Below are 18,307 nucleotides of genomic sequence, written 5' to 3' on the forward strand. Positions count from 1 at the left end.
AAAAGAAATGGAAATCAGACTCAATTCTTACAAAACACAAAATTCATTTCCTATCGATGAAAAACTTAAATTTGAAATACAAATTTATTTGTATTTGAGAAAAGAATGTAGGAAAAGATCATGAGGGCAGGGAAAAATTCCTTAACTAAGATATAAAAAGCATTTAATTATTAAGGAAAAGCCTGGTTAATTTGGTAATACTAACATTAAGAATTTCTGTTCATTAATACAACGTAAAGTAAATAAAAACTCAAGCCACAAATTGAGGTGAGATATTGCAATTATAACCAAAGGACAGAAATAAAGAATTCCAAAAATACTGTATAACCAAAGGATAGAAATATAAAGAATTCCATAATACTATAGGGAAAAAAAGGACCAACCCCACACAAAAATGGACAGAAGACTTAAACAGACAATCTCCAAAAGAAATCCAAATGACCAATAGGATGAAATGATGCTCAATTTCAATAGTAATGAGTAAATTAAACTCACAAGAAGATACCATTACATATCTACTGCAGAATTTTTTTTTAAGTGTATAAACACCAATGTTGGTGATGCTGGGAAAGTAAACTGATACATCTCCTTTGTCAAATAATTAAGATTACTAAGTAAAGCTGATACCATCTGACCCAGCAACCTCCTTGGTTACATACCCTTGAGAAACTCACACAGATGTATAATGCTGGGACATTCACAGCAGTTGTTCATAAAAGGTCAAAACTAGAAAAACAAAATGTCCATTAGAAAAACTGATTAGGGCACCTGGGTGGCTCAGTCGTTAAGCGTCTGCCTTCGGCTCAGGTCATGATCCCAGGGTGCTGGGATTGAGTCCCACATCGGGCTCCCTGCTCGGCAAGAAGCCTGCTTCTCCCTCTCCCATTCCCCCTGCTTGTGTTCCTGCTCTCGCTATCTTTCTCTCTGTCAAATAAATAAATATAAACTTTAAAAAAAGAAAAACTGATTAAACTGTGAAGTATTTAAAACTGGAATATTATTGTAAAATGAACGAACTGCAGCTACATTCAGCAAAATGAACAAAACTCCCACTTTTCTTGAGTGAAAGCAAGAGACAAAAAGTACAATGAGCCTAATATATAGTTTAAGACAAAAATAATAGTGTTTAAGCGTATATACACAAATGGTAAAAGCAAAAAGAAAGAAAATCATTACCACAGAAGATTTAACATTACCTTTGGCAGGAAGACAGGTTGTAATTTAGAAGGGACATGGGAGAAGGAAGTCTCTATGGACATAGGTGGAATTCTATTTCTTGACCTGATGGTGGGTCAAGGTGACCTTTCAGCAGCCTGCCCTACAATTTTTTTTTTTTAGACTTGCTAGTCCCCACAATCTCATAAGGTAATTTCTTAAAAGAAATCTCGTGTGTGTGTGTGTGTGTGTGTGTGTACACATACATACTTGTTCTCTCTTAAGAACCCTAACAATGATTTAGAAACCAAGAATAGTTCTAGAGGATCAGAATCTTGATGAGTTTTCTGAATTGGTTCTGGGGTTTCTGCAATTGGTTCTCTACTCTGATTAGATTTAAAGGCACTAATGACTCCATTTCCAGTAACAAGGTAAAGAAAACACTGGCAGTACATGGGATGACATAGTAAGAGAGATACAGAAAATATAACCATTGGAAAACTCCTAAGCAAATACTTATAAAAAGCAAGGTTCTGGGTGAACATGCAATTGATACTTTACAACATTTATCAAAAAATGACATTAGTAGTGACTCCTAACTGTGTTAAAGTGGGAAATAAAAAGATAAGCTCAGGGCTTCAAATGCCACATAAATGACCTGAAAGCTTCTCTGTCTGCCCTCTCTCAGAAATCTTTAACTACTAAAGCCTCAGAGCTGATTTCTGAAAATCAAACCCAGAGTGTCATCCTGTGCGTGGCTGAATTACAACACAAATTGAATTCTCAACTTCACACGATATTGTCCATTAAAGAAAGGGTACTGGCTATGAGAAATGAGATCCTGAAAATTGGAATGGAAACATGTAGGCAGATCTCAATGATGCAGGGGACACTGGACCTCTAAATTCTGCAGGGTCTTCTCTGCTAGTATAATAAGATCTTCTATACTTAACTAAGGTGAACTCTGCTTTGCAGGAAGAATCTGTAATAGCCTCACCTGAGATAGTTACCTTGCCAGACACAGCTGATTCTCATCAGGACCTACACTCTCACCCTTTGCTTTTAGACCTGCAATTAGACTCAAGATCCAGCTTGTCCCAAAAGATAAGATATAAAGTGTTATCCTCCAGGAGATACACTATAATTGAAAATGTTTCTACTCTATATTACACAGACAAGGAACCTGGGGAATATAAGTGGGATTTGATATTAAAGATGTGGGATAATATGGAAAAAATAAAGTTCAATGAGGCCAAATTTATTAATATGAGGCCACTAAACAGAGATTCCAGATTCAATGCTGTAACTCAAAGGGTTGTAGGTCTGGCTTTTTGACTGGTTGGTTGGCTGAAACATGGACCAAAAGGTGCCTGCATTTCATGAAGCTGAAATGCCAGAACTGCCTTGGTATAATGTTGAAGAAAGTATCCAAAGGTTTGGAGAATGTAGAATGGAGTATTAAAATGGTTTTCTGATGTAAAACCTGCTCCCCAACCCCAGGAAGGTCCAGAAGACATGTGACAAATAAATATATGTGGTGAGTCTCAGCATTGTTGAAGAACTCTGTGGTTGCTCTACCCTGCAAGTCAGAAATTACAGTGGGGAACTGCTACTACTGAAGTGAGATCCTTAAATGCAATGGGGATAATTGAATCCTGGGGAGTCAGGAGCCAAGTGGCAGTATTTAATCGCCAAATACAAGGTAGACATGGTTACAATGGACAGCAGAATGAAAACAATAATCAGAATAGTCTAACTCAAAGGCCTATGACATTCACTAGTTGATCACGGTGCCTCTAGAAGAGAAAAATATGGGTTGTCTATTAAATTCTTACTTGATCTATATAGGTAAAAGAGTTGTAGGTCCAGTGACCCTGAAAAAAACAAAATCAAGGCCCCTGAAAACTTCCCAAACTTGAGCTGGTTTACAGACTCAAAACCCCTTGAAATAAAGGAGAGGATGGGTCCTCTTGAGGAAGGACCCTGTGATACAGCAAAAAATTCATACAGTTAATCTTTCTCCCAGCCTTCCCCAAATAGATCTACAGACTTTTACCCTGATGAATGCATTGAGAAAAGGAAACAGACTTTTCAGGAATTATTGGACACTGGTTCTGAACTAACACTAATTTCAGGAGACCCAAAATGTCACTGTGGTCCATGTGTCAGAGTAGGGGATTATGAATGTCAGGTAATCAGTGGAGTTTTAGCTCAGGTCCCTCTCACAATGGGTCCAGTGCATCCCCTGAATCCATCCTATGGTTTATTTTCCCAATTCCGGGATTCCTCATTGGACCAGACATATTCAGCAACTGACAGAATCACCATATTGGTTCCCAGATCTTTGGAGTAAGGGCTATTAGGACAAGAAAGGCCATATGGGGGCCATTAGAACTGCCTCTATCTAGGAAAAGAGTAAGCCAAAAGCAGTACTGCATTCACGGAGAAAATGCAGATTAGGACTTAATGAAAGCAGGGTTGGTGATTCCCACCACATCACCATTCAACTCAGCTATCTGACCATGCAGAAAATAGATCTTGGAGAACAACACTGGATTATCACAAACTTAACCAGGTGATGGCTCCAACTGAGGCTGCTGTACTAGATGTGGTTTCATCACTTGAATATATTAACAAATCCCCTAATACCTCGTATGAAGATAAAGATCTTGCAAATGCTCTTTTTCTCAATACCTATTAATAAAAACTACCAGAAGCAGTTTGTTTTCAGCTGGGAAGTCCAGCAATACACGTTCATTGTCCCACCTGAGAGGTATATCAACTCTCCAGCTCTTTGATCCCAGTCATAATTTAATTTGCAGGGATCTTGATAGCCTTCCCCTTGCACAAGATATCACACTGGTCCATTACATTCATGATACTATCCTAACTGGATCTGGTCAGCAAGAAGTAGCAACTACTCTAGACTTACTGGTAAAACATCTGCATGTCAGAGGGTGGGAAATAAACTGGACAAATATTCAGAGGCCTTCCACGTAACTGAAATTTCTAGGGGTCCAGTGGTGTAGGGCATGTCAAGATATCTCTTGTAAGGCAAAGGACAAGTTGTTGCATCTGGCCCCTCCTACAAACAAAAAAGAGACAATACCTGGTGGGCCTCTTTAGATTTTATAGGCAACATATTCCCCATTTGGGTGGGCTATTTCCAAATACACACACACACACACACCCATACACGTGGAGCAGGAAAAGAGAGAGAGAAAGACATAGTAAGAGATTTATTATAAGGAACCGGCTCCCACAGCTGTATAGGCTGGCAAGTCTGAAATCTGTAGTATAGGCCACGAGGCAGGAAACTCAGTCAAAAGTGAACGTTGAAGTCTTGACTCCAAAATCTGTAGCACAGGACAGCATGCTCGAGACTCCGGCAAGATTTTTTTTTTTAAGATTTTATTTATTTATTTGACAGAGAGAGACACAGCGAGAGAGGGAACACAAGCAGGGGGAGTGGGAGAGGGAGAAGCAGGCTTCCCGCCGAGCAGGGAGCCCGATGCGGGGCTCGATCCCAGGACCCTGGGATCATGACCTGAGCCGAAGGCAGATGCTTAACGACTGAGCCACCCAGGCGCCCTCCAGCAAGATTTCTAAGATACAATCTTGAGGCAGAACAACTTTTCTGGGAAATCCATTTTGCTGTTAAGGCCTTCAATAGATTGGCTTGAGGCCTACCCACATTATCGACAATAATCCTCAGGGAACCTGGGGAATCCTTCACGGAGTCAAATCTACAAATTACCTTCACACCAACGTCTACACTAGTGTTTGACCAAACAACTGGGCAGTATACCCTAGCCAAGCTGACACACAGAACTTACCCATCACACCAAACGATCCAAAAAGCTACTAGTTTTGAGGACGACTAAGAAGAAAAGAAGGCTCTGCATCAAGTCAGGCTGCCCTGCAAGTTGCTCTGCCACTTGGGCCATACGATCCAGCATATCCAGTGGTACCTGAAGTGTCCAAACAGAGAGAGATGCTGCTTGGAGCCTACGGCATGCCCACGTAGGTTAATCATAGTACAGACCCTTAGAATTCTGAAGCTAAGCCAGCCACCCTCGGTGGTGAATACTCTCTTTTTAAGGAATAGATTTTGGCTTGCTGCTGGGACTTTCTTAATAGAGACTGATGCTTAATGATGGGCTACCAAGTTACCACGTGAACTGAGCTGCCTGTCATGACCTCGGTTGTCTGACCTACTAAGTCATGAATGTGGAACCTGCACACTAGTACTCCATCCTGAAATGGAAGGTGTACATACAAGTCGGAGATGGCACAGGCCCTGAAGTTACAAGTAAGTTGCATGAAGAAGTGCCCCAATGACCACGGCCTCCATTCCTGCTACATTATCTTTGCTCGCCCATCCCACTCTCACAACCACATGGGAAGTTCCCTACCACCAGCTGAATGAAAAAGAGAAACACTGTGCCTCATTTACAGATGATTCTGTACAATATGCAGAAACCACCCAAAAGTGGATGGTGACAGGGCGCCTGGGTGGCTCAGTTGGTTAAGCGACTGCCTTCGGCTCAGGTCATGATCCTGGAGTCCCGGGATCGAGTCCCGCTTCGGGCTCCCTGCTCGGCAGGGAGTCTGCTTCTCCCTCTGACCCTCCCCCCTCTCATGTGCTCTCTCTTTCATTCTCTCTCTAATAAATAAAATCTTTAAAAAAAAAAAAAGTGGATGGTGGCAGTACTACAGTCCCTCTCCAGGACATCCCTAAAGGATAGTGGTAAAGGAAATCCTTCCAGTGGACAGAACTTCGAGCAGTGCACCTGGTTGTTCATTTTGCATGGAAGAAGAAATGGCCAGAGGTGCCACTGCATTAGGATGTAGCCAATGTTTTATCTACATGGTCAGGAACTTGGAAGGACATAACTGAGAAACTGGTTACAATGTAGTCTGAAGAGATATGCAGACAGACAAAAAAAGTGGATGAAAAATATGAAAATACCTGAAAGGACAAAAAATATGAAAATACCTGTGTCCCACGTCAATGTTTACCAAAGGGTCACCTCAGCAGAGAATTTTAATAATCAAGTGGACAGGATGACCAGTTCTGTATATGTCAGTCTCTTTCCCCAGCCACTCCTATCATTGCCCAATAGTGGTCACTGGAGGGAGGAAGGTTATGCATGAGCTCAGCAACATGGACTTCTCCCCATAATGGCTGACCTGGCTACAGCCACCGCTGAGTCCCCAATATGCCAGCAGTGGAGATGAACACTGAGTCCCCAATATGGCACCATTACTCAGGGTGATCAGCCAGCTATGTGGTAGCAAGCTGATTACATTGGAATGCTTCCATCACAGAAGGAAAAAAGTTTTGTTCTTAACGGACAGACTTTCTAGATACAGATTAGTATCCAGAATCCTTCACTGAATCCAATATTCCTGCCAAATCTACCATCTGTTAACTTACAGAATGCTCATCCAACATCATGATATTCTACACAGCATTGCCTCTAATCAAGGAACTCACTTCACAGCACATCAAGTGCAGCAACGGATGCATGCTCATGGAATTCAGTGTGTCTTACTATGTTCCCCATCATCCTGAAAGAGCAGGCCCATAGATCAATGGAATGGCCTTTTGAAGACTCAATTACAGTGCTAATTAAGATGGCAAGACCTTGCAGGGCTAGGGCAATATTCTCCAGGAGACTGTATATACTCTAAATCAGCATCCAAGAAATAGTATTGTTTCTTCCCTAGTCAGGATTCACAGATCCTGAAATCAAAGGGTGGAAATTACCCCTAGCAACCCAATAGCAAAATGTTTGCTTCCTATCCCCATGACCTTTCACCCTGCTGGTCTAGAGGTCTTACTTCCAAAGGGAGGAATGCTCCACTGGGAGAAGCAATGACTCCATCGAACTGCAAATTCAATCTGCCATCCGGACACTCTGTGCTCTTCCTCTCTCTGCACCAACGGGCAACGAAGGTAGCTACTTTACTCACTCATGTGACTGAACCTGATTACCCAGAGGAGATTGGACTGCCATTACACAATGGCAGTAAAGAAAGAATAAGTCTGAAATACCTGAGACATCTTAAGGTGACTCTCAGTACTACCAGGTCTTGTGATTAAAGTCAATAGAAAACTACAACAACCTAAATCAGGCAGGACTACTAACAGTCCAGACCCTGCAGAAATCGCTTGTTAAGGGAAAAGAGAAAATAACCATTTGAGGGACAAGCATTACTACCACCAGACACTGCAGGAGGCGCTTCACAACCTGAAAAGCCAGGCAGTGTTTTCCACTTTATAGGAAGCTAACAGAGGCCTAGAATACCCTACTAATCTAATAAGCAGCAGAACCAAGATGATAACTCATATGGGTCTGACTGCAAAACCGGGATACGTACCAGACTATAATAATTGAGAGATGCATATGTATGAATTTCTTAATGTATACATGACATAATGAATATAATTTGCAACAGATAAGTGAATACAGTAATAAGAAATTAATACACAGTGAATAAAGCAAAAAAATATTAAGCATTTACTAAGTATTTATCTGCTGGACACTGATAATTCATTCTCTCTACTGACTCTGCAAAATGAAATAAGCTCTAATTATGTAATAACGCAAAATGCCTTGAAGTTAAGTGACAATGATGTAAGTTTGAGAATTATGTAACAGATTATACAAAATCAGGAAAAAAGGTCAAAAACCTAATAAAATACTAAAGGAAAATTAATTAAAAGTATGGACAGAAACCAGATCAGGTATTTGTGATTACATCAGCACAAAAAAGGAAGGCTAAAAATCAAAAACAAAAAAAAGCTAAGACAAATGAAAGCAATATCAACCAAAAGTAAGAAAAAAGAAAAAAACTAAAGTAAACCCTATGTTTTGTTTTTTGGTTTTTTTTTAAAGATTTTATTTATTTATTTGAGAGAGAGAATGAGAGACAGAGAGCATGAGAGGGAAGAGGGCAGAGGGAGAAGCAGACCCCCTGCTGAGCAGGGAGCCTGATGTGGGACTCGATCCCGGGACTCCAGGATCATGACCTGAGCCGAAGGCAGTCGCTTAACCAACTGAGCCACCCAGGCGCCCAGTAAACCCTATGTTTTAAAGGGATTGGGGACATGGAGAGAAGCAAATAAGGTTTAACCATTTGGTGTGATATTTATGCTACCCCATAAATATCCAGCATTTGAAAACTACAATAAATTTGTTCCAATGTTTTAACTCCTTAAATTACATAATATAGCATAAGCTCTTATGTTTTTACATCACAGGGAGGTTTATATTACAATAAACCTAACTCTCAGGACAACAGATCAGAAAGCCTTTCACTGTATTCGGTATCACCTGAGCTCTACCACTCTCTCTCTCCCACGGCTCAAAGCCTCCTAACTGGTATCCCCTCCTGAGACCAGCCCTTTCACAATCCAATCTCAATGAAATAACATGACCTTTGAAAACACAAGTCAGACTATGTCACAACTTTCTCAAAACCCTGCAGTGGCTCCACATCTTACTCAGAGAAATGTCAGTGTCCTTACATCAGTCTATGAGACCCTGGACACTGGCCTTGGCTACCTCTCTGACTTAATCCCCTACTCCCCTCTCTACTGCTTATTCCATACCAGCCCAGTGGTCTCAAGTTTCTCCAAAATCCGAGCATGCTCCCTATCATGATGCTGTACATGATGCCCAGGGCCAGGCTGCCTCCACCTAAGGGGTACCACATCATTCTGTCCCCTCCTTCCCTCTTCTCAAATGTCATCTACCCTTTCTCTGACAACCGTATACAAAATAGTAAATATGCATACACACTCTGCCCTGACATTCTCTATTGCCCTCACCTATATAATTTTCTTCCATAGTATTAATTACCTCCTGACCTATTACATATTTACTCATCTACTTGTTTTTAATTTTTTTTTTTTTTTTTTGAGAGAGAGAGAGAACTTGTGCACACACACATGAGCTTGGGGGGGGGGGGGAGCCCAGCGGAGGCAGAGAGAATCATAAGCAGGCTCCAGGCTCAGTGCAGAGCCCCACATGGGGCTCAATCTCACGAGATCATGACCTGACCCCTGAGCTGAAAACAGGAGTTGGACACTTAACTGACTGAGCCATCCATGCGCCCCTTGTCTACTGTTCGTTTACTACCTTACTCATTTAAACATAGGCTCCTTGTTCTGCGTTGTTTTATTCACTGCCCTGGTGCCTAGAACAATGTCTGTAAGTGTTCAGTAAATATATGTTGAACTAATAATACATTAGCCTTAAATCAAAATTTCAATCTTCTCAATTATGTGAATATGCTATTAAACAGTAAAAGCTTTAAGCAGGAAAACTGATATACTTTCCTAGTTCTTCTATTTTCTCCTTGATTTAGTTTTACAATAAACATAAAAGAAAGTGAATGTTCTACCTATTTTTCTTCTTTTCCACTTAAACACAAATTATGAGCGGCCAGAGTCCCAACTTCCTTTGTCAAATAAGAGAAATTGGCCCATGGTAATCAGCTTCTAAAAATCTAGGATTTAAAAATCAGATCTGAAGCAAAGTTTAGTATAAACTTTTCAATAAGCCATCATGGGGTTTCTCAGTACTCAGGATAAATCAACGCTGTATATGTATATATAAACTACATGCAGTGTATACCCTATCTTAGCCTGAGGGGCTAAGTTTAGATTCATTCTCATAATGCAAATAACACTGGACCTTACATTTTAAGTTTCTCTGCTCCTAAACTCTTTAGTCTGATAAGCACAGGAAACAATTTATGTGAATGCTCCTTCTAACTTGACCTAAGCAAAACACAGATAAACCTGAAAAAAAAAAATCAAATAAACCCTCAGAAATGAAAAAGATGTCACAAATACCACACACTAAAACTCTACATGCTTTACTCAAAGGAGGATCCTTCACACTACCAAGAGTTAGCACAACTCAAGCTTTAATACCATTTTCCAGCCTTAGCAGATACAAAAATTTTTTTAAAATTACAGATGTCTAATGAATAAACTGTGATATAATTATGTATGTTGATGATTCCACATTTACATTACATTCAAAACAGGAAAGCTAGGGGTGCCTGGGTGGCTGAGTCAGTTAAATGTCTGCCTTTGGCTCAGGTCGTGATCCCAGGGTCCTGGGATTGAACCCCGGCTTAGCGGGAAGCCCGCTTCTCCCACTCCCTCTGCCTGCTGCACCACCTGCCTGTGTTCTCGGTGTCAAATAAATAAATAAAATCTTTAGAAAAAAAAAAGGAAAGCTATTCTATGACATTGAAGTAAGGACAGTGGTTAACTTTGGCAGAGACAGGCAGTGATTATAAGGGGGCATGAGGAACTTCAGGGGTGAAGACAATATTGTTTCTTGATTTGGGTGCTAGTAATATGTAAAGATTCACTTTGTGCTATGGTGAGCACTGTGAATTGTGTAAGACTGCTGAATCACAGAACTGTACCTCTGAAACAAATAATACATTATATGTTAAAAAAAGAAGAAGAAGAAGAAGAAGAAGAAGAAGATAGCAGGAAGGGAAAAATGAAGGGGGGGAATCGGAGGGGGAGACGAACCATGAGAGACCATGGGTTCTAGAGGGGAGGGCGGTGGGGGGATGGGTTAGCCTGTTGATGGGTATTAAAGAGGGCACGTTCTGCATGGAGCACTGGGTGTTATATGCAAACAATGAGTCATGGAACACTACATCAAAAACTAATGATGTAATGTATGGTGATTAACATAACATAATTAAATAAAAAAGATTCACTTTGTGAAAAACAGATGAACTATCTACTGACTTGGTGCCCTTCTCTGTACTATTATACTTAAGTAAAAAGCAAGAAACAAATATTATAGCAGTTCAAGGCCACGAACAGTAAGGATGAGCAGCTCTACACAAACCCACAGCCCTGAAGCATACCTGTGCACTAACAATAACAATGTGCCTGTAAACTGCACTCAGTACCAGGCAGGAAAGTAACAAGTTGTAAAAACAATGTGCTTCCAATAAGTATGAAATAAAACAAGTTTACAATTCAATTCAATACAATTCAATTTAAGCTGCAATTATTCAAGAGTCAAAAGAACACTGGTTAAGGATGTGAGTCCTGTCAGTAGCATCTCGTGTCTACCATTTGCCACCTCCGCAAACTTTTCTGGGCCTCTGTGACCTCGCCTCTAAAATGAAGATCTACCTCATAAGCTTGTTGTGAGGACTGAGTGAGTCATTTCATGTAAAGCATTTAGGACAGCACCTGACACATTGTAAGAACTCAACAAATGTTGGCTCTTCATTCACGTGGGATATTTAATCTCCCGATGATGTTAAATAAATAGCGTTTTTACCATAACCAACTGACAGATGGGCACTGAAAGGCAGCAGAGCCCCTTCCTAAAATAACTTGTATAGTACTTTTTCTACAAAGCAGGATCACCAACTATTAGCTTTCTTCAAATTTTAATTTCCCAAAGCAGTTGCTGAAGTAGCAATAAATCACACTCCAGGGACGCCTAAGTGGCTCAGTCAAGCGGCTGACTCTGGATTTCATAATCTCAGGGTTGTGAGATTGAGCCCCATGTCCGGCTCCACATTCAGTGTGGAGTCTGCTTCAGATTCTCCCTCTCCCTTTGTCCCTTCCCTCCGTTTGGCCCATACTCTCTAAATAAATAAATAAATAAATCTTTAAAAAATAAATCACACTCCAATCCCACTCTGGTTCTTTTTCAATTCTTTATGCTGACTGTTTTAAGGAGTAAATAAATAACCATTCAGAGCACTGCATCACCACAGAAAGAAATACAGGAATATAAAATACTAACAGCCAACCCTTTGTAAGAGTTACTATGTGGCAAACATTGCACTAAACATTTTTCCTATACTGATCATTACTGTTTGCAACAACCCTATTAAATAGGTATATTGTTCACCCTAACTAAAATGGCCTATGTTCATTTTACTTCTGAGCTCATTTTATCTATCTCCTTTACCTTATTCTCTCACAACTATTTATATATTCTTATTGCAATGTTTTGTAGTTGTACCTGCTCTTCCTCATTAGATTATAAATGCTTCAACTCCCCATTCCCAGGGCTAGGACACAGAAGGGACTCAGGAATGGTCACCAGGGACTAATTCATTATAAAGATGGGAATTAATAACTCTTAAGCCCAACTGCATTTGAGTAAGTTGGAGACCAAGTACCTTCTCTTCCAGAGAAACGTAAAGAACTCAAGCATCTAATTCCATTATTTCAGTCCCACCTGAGATAATTTTCTTGGTTTGCTGAGATTCATCTATTTGCCAGGTGTTAATCCGGTGACAATTTGATAATCCTGTTGTTAACAATAACTTTTCCAAGAATAAGATAAATGCTGAGAATCCCTTTGATGGGCATCTAACAGGAAATTAATTTATCAATGTCCTATCAAAAGACACGATCTTGCAGATCTGCATGACTCACTCAGTGCTACAACACTCCAATATCTTACTCGCTGCTTTTGTCTTCCATTACAAAAGGAGCACTGTCTGATATATCATTAAGTCTACTTTGAAGAAATTAGTATATGTAATAGGAAGTTTTCATTTTAAATTAACCTTCAAAGAGTCGGTTCATACTCTGTATTAATTAAACAATTTTACTTCCACTACAGCTTGGTCACAAGGAACGAATCTGTTAAACTGCTTTGCCCATCACAATGGAACTTACTATATATGTTCAGTACCTCAGGCAATGTCCCAGCTTATACTATTACAACTCATACCTGTGTTTAACAATATGGTATTCCCAGACATTGCAACAATCCTTTTATTACCCTAGGGAAAAAACACAATTTCCTAGTTCACTGAACACCAAATAATACACTATCTAGCACAGGTATATGTGTATGTGTATATAATTTAATCCTTACTATGACCTAGAAAAAGAGAGATTATTAGCTCCTTTCACCCAAGGAAGAAACTGAGGCACAGAAACTTGGGAGTTAGTAAATGGTATACAATTAAAATGCAGGTTAATGTTACCTCGTCTAGTTTTCCCTCTATTCCATGCTCTCTTCTCCTTCTGAACCTCCCTCTTTCTCACTCTGCAGTTTTCTCTGGTCACCAGTCCCCATGGTGGAAGAGACACATGATAGTCCCTGGATTTACATACTATATATAGTTCCAGCCTTAAAGAGATGAATGACACAAATTTCAGACCCACTATGCAATCAGGGATCTATCACAGGCCTCACCATTTAGAGAAAAGGGTCAATATTCCAGAAAAACTTGCAATAGAAAATAAAGGCAACCAACATCTTTAATATTCATGGTAACTTACTCCTCAGAAACCTGAGTTGTCAAATTAAGAAATTCAAGAAAATAGGCTTCTGAATTAAACCAGAATTAAGAAAATTGAGAAAAAGGAATCACTATTTACCAATTGGAAAGCTCAACCCTTTTAGGGATACCACATTTTTGTAAGAGTCACCATAATAGAATGTCAGGAAAAAATCAGTCTTGATCCTCTCATTAGTTTGAGAGAAGAGATCTATTATCAGGACCATTCCAACCTTTGATCACAAGGACAATGTGTTTAACAATACACAAAGGGGGAAACATTCAAACTCTAATAATTAAAGAAATGAAACATGGTATTTCACCCAAAATAGCAAAGACTCTTTTTCAATTAAAATATCAATGGGGGGGCGCCTGGGTGGCTCAGTCCTTACGCATCTGCCTTCGGCTCAGGTCATGATCCCGGGGTCCTGGGATCGAGTCCCACATCCGGCTCCCTGCTCTGCAGGAAGCCTGCTTCTCCCTCTCCCACTCCCCCTGCTTGTGTTCCCTCTCTTGCTGTCTGTTAAAAAATAAATAAAACCTCTAAAAAATAAATAAATAAATAAATAAATAAATAAAATACCAATGGGCACTCAAAAATATAATCCTTTCAGAATGCAATTATTATTATTGCCAGTAATATATTTTTTTAACCTTAAAATATTCATACCTTTTACTCTAATACTATGCTCTTGGGAGTGTACCCTTAAAATCCAGAATGAAGGAAAGGTTTATGTGCATAAGAGTTTGTAACAATATTTTTAACAGAAAAACTGAAAACATCTATTTGACAATGGGAATCTACCCAAAAATAAGAACAAGTAAATAATTTATATCTTCTGGGCGCCTGGGTGGCTCAGTTGGTTAAGCGACTGCCTTCGGATCAGGTCATGATCCTGGAGTCCCGGGATTGAGTCCCGCGTCGGGCTCCCTGCTCGGGGGGGAGTCTGCTTCTCCCTCTGACCCTCCTCCCTCTCATGCTCTCTGTTTCTCATTCTCTCTCTCGCAAATAAATAAAATCTTAAAAAAAAATAAAATAATAATTTATATCTTCTACTTCATTTACTAGTTAAGAAAAAGCTCAGAATATGTAGATTTTAAACTTTTTTTTTTCTTAAAGATTTAATTTATTTATTCATGACAGACAGAGAGAGAGAAGCAGAGGGAGAAGCAGGCTCCCAAGGAGCAGGGAGCCCGATGCGGGACTCGATCCCAGGACCCTGGGATCATGACCTGAGCCGAAGGCAGACGCTTAACTGTCTGAGCCACCCAGGCGCCCCAGAATATGTAGATTTTAAAAAGATGCAAAACTGCATCAAAGAGGACTGAAACTATATAAAATAATACTTATTGGATATAAAAAAGAACAACAGCAAAGTAGTTCTGAGGAGTGAAATTTGTTTTATTCTCTTTGCTACGTGTTTCTGTATATTCAAAGTTCATAGTAAGAAAAACTATTTATATAAAAGAAGAATGAAAATTAAGATGGCACAACATCCATTTTAAGTATCACAAGATCTAAAAAATGGGGGAAGGAAGAGGATCATTTCTGAAATGTTCAAATTAACATACAGGGTTAAAAAATTAACATTAGACACTTCCCTTAGCTTAATTCTTTGACTTTTTATTCTCAGAGGGGAAAAAACATCAAAATATAGAAAAAGGTTTACGCACAAAAAGTATAAATCAAGACATTTACTATCCATAAAGTTTTATGGATTACCTTAGTCTTATGACGGACTAGACACTATCTAGGTAACATATGAGCAAGTCAGGGTCCGATTCTTAAGAAGCTTAGATTTCTATGGGTAAGTACAGGTAGCAAGTTAATAAATCTATCAAAATATAACTTCTAGTTATAAGTATATATAAGTGTTAAAAGTGTTTTATGTGTTTGTTGGGGAGAGGCAGGAAGGAGACTGCTCCTATAGGTGGTCACCAAAATAAGTCTTTCTGAGAAAGATACAAAACCAAAAACTAAAGTCAGCTAGGCAAAAAGGAACAGAGGAACAGTCAAAACATAGGAAACCTTGGGGCGCCTGGGTGGCTCAGTTGTTAAGCGTCTGCCTTCAGCTCAGGTCATGATCCCAGCATCCTGGGATCGAGCCCCATGTCAAGCTCCCCCGCTTCTCCCTCTCCAGCTCCCCCCTGCTTGTGTTCCCTCTCTCGCTGTCTCTGTCAAATAAATAAATAAACTCTTAAAAAAAAAAAAATAGGAAACCTTAAGTGCCAAGATTCAGAAACAAGGAAAAGAGTTTGGCATATTCTAGCAGCAGCAAAGAATTCAGTGTAGGGGAAAATGGTAAAAAGAAATAAATCTGGAGAGGTAGGCAGGGGCCAGACCATGCAGGGATTTGTAGGCCAGGAGAAATGTCTATTTTATTGTAATTAAAATGGGAAGCCACTGAAGGGGGAAGGAAATGATCTTACGTGTATTTTTACAGTAAGCTTCTGAGAAAACAGACTGTAGAAGGTTAAGAGCAATAACAAGAAGTTGGGAAGCCACTGCAGGAATCCCAGTGAGAGGTAACAGTGGCCTGGACTATAGTGATGGCAATGAAAACAGAAAAGTAGAGAAACTCAAAATATATGTGGGTGGTTAGAACCCACAGCATTTATGACAGATGGTCAGGATGTGGGAGATAAGGACCCAGAACAATCAAGTATAGCTCCTAGGAGTCTGAGTGAATCATTATTTACAAAACTAAAACTTAAAGTGTGTTTCCAATACTAAGGCACAGTTAAATATATTTCTTAGTATCCATTACTAATATTTGTTAAAGGTTTGCATCTCTCACTATCTATGGGGTAATGGACATGATACTACTTATCCAGGCCTCCAGTTTACTAAAATAATTACTCAATAATCCCTCAAATAATTACTATAAATAATACCTATGGCTCTCATAGAGTTGAAGGGAAGATTAAATGTGAACCTATGAAAAACACTTTGACTGTGCTCAATATATGAAAGCTGCCAGAAGTCATAGTAATGACTCCAACACCAGAATAGAAAAGGTAGTCAATAAATATTTTATGGATAAATAGGCAGATAAAAGAAATGATGAAGCAGGAATTTATACCCAGGTCATCTGACTCAATCTCTATAAAACCATGCACTCTTCACCACAGGTGAGCAATGAAGACTGAAAACTTAACAACCGTTATGATTGTGAAATCAACTAAGAAGAACTATGAAATCCCTGAATCCTCATTAGACTTTTTGATATAAATTACACAACAACCCAAGGTCTAGAGGGTTCAGTATTATACATAGTCATGTAGATAAATTAGAATAATTGGTAATTTCTGAATCACAAAGTAATCAAAATGCTTACTGACTTTTCAGTAAGTAAATTGGTAAATAAGGTTGAGGACTCAACCTGCTAGCAATGCAAAGGGAACTCAAGACTAGGAATTTGGTTAGACCATGGAAGTCTAGGAGCAAAGAATTATCAATAGGAACTCAAGAGCTAGATAGGAAATACAAGTAAGAGCTTAAGAAAACATAATCCATGGCCTGGAAGGAAAGCACTGGCAAAGAGACCTATACCAAAAACTATGATTGGTCAGTCTGAGGGACAAACACAGACCAAGAGAAACAAGGACAGCATTAGGAAACTCTCACAACCCCAGAGCCCAGGCAAAGATCCACTGGTCCTAGGGAAGAGGTAGAAGTAAGAGCCCACCACTTCCAGAGAGGGACAAGAACCCCTCTTGGCCCAGGATCCCACACCCAACAAAGTAGGCTACCAGTGGGCAAAGAACAGGAAACTCTCTAGCCTAAGTACTCCCCCAGATACTAGGCAGAGTTTGGCTGCTGCTGGGGAAAGAGGAAAAAGAGTGAGAAAGCTCAACTCCCAAAGCCCACACTCACAAGCCCTACCTAAGACTTAGAGTAGATCAAAACCAAGAACTCCTCCACTCCTACCACAAACCTACTCTACAGAGAGAGCCTCTCCACAGTGCAGGCATGCTGCTGATAGCTCTACTCTTGCCATACAAAACACAGAGTAACAGCAGTCCACCACTGGTGAAATTTCTGGTCTATGGTGCACTGAAAGGGACAACACTAACAACAGAGCCATACTCACCTCAACCATTAACAAAACTGACTCAACCTACCACACTAATAGTCTGACAGAAGAAGCACACCCATTTCTGGACATAGACAATATTGATCTCAGACTCAACTGTGCTATCATTCAATCAAAAATTATGAGCCATTTAAAAAAAAATTATGAGTCACATTTTAAAAAGGAAAAAAAAAAGCCTCATTGTCAAGAGATAAAGCAAACAACAGAACCAGAAACAGAGATAACCCAGATGTTAGAACTATCAGAGTGGGTAAAATAATTATCAAAACCTCAATGAGATACCACCTCACACCAGTCAGAATGGCTAAAATTAACAAGTCAGGAAACGACAGATGTTGGCGAGGATGCAGAGAAAGGGGAACCCTCCTACACTGTTGGTGGGAACACAAGCTGGTGCAGCCACTCTGGAAAACAGTATGGAGGTTCTTCAGAAAGTTGAAAATAGAGCTACCATACGATCCAGCAATTGCACTACTGGGTACTTACCCCAAAGATACAAATGTAGGGATCCGAAGGAGTACGTACACCCCGATGTTTATAGCAGCAATGTCCACAATAGCCAAACTATGGAAAGAGCCAAGATGTCCATCAACAGATGAATGGATAAAGAAGATGTGGTATATGTATACAATGGAATATTATGCAGCCATCAAAAGGAACAAAATCTTGCCATTTGCAACGGCATGGATGGAACTGGAGAGTGTTATGCTGAGTGAAATAAGTCAATCAGAGAAAGACAAGTA

The 18,307-nt window shown here is 39.8% G+C and overlaps 1 protein-coding gene and 1 long non-coding RNA gene across 6 annotated transcripts in view; one reads left to right on the top strand and one right to left on the bottom strand.

Moving 5' to 3' along the window:
- The window catches only part of LOC145720222 (uncharacterized), a 530,441-nt gene that overhangs the window by 511,475 nt on the left and 659 nt on the right, over positions 1-18,307 (top strand). The gene's annotated exons all lie outside the window — the stretch shown is intronic.
- Positions 1-18,307, bottom strand: part of STIM2 (stromal interaction molecule 2) — a 149,378-nt gene that overhangs the window by 108,155 nt on the left and 22,916 nt on the right. The gene's annotated exons all lie outside the window — the stretch shown is intronic.

The sequence above is a fragment of the Leptonychotes weddellii genome, chromosome 2, assembly GCF_054177405.1.
Source record: "Leptonychotes weddellii isolate Sample4059 chromosome 2, ASM5417740v2, whole genome shotgun sequence".
NCBI lineage: Eukaryota > Metazoa > Chordata > Mammalia > Carnivora > Phocidae > Leptonychotes > Leptonychotes weddellii.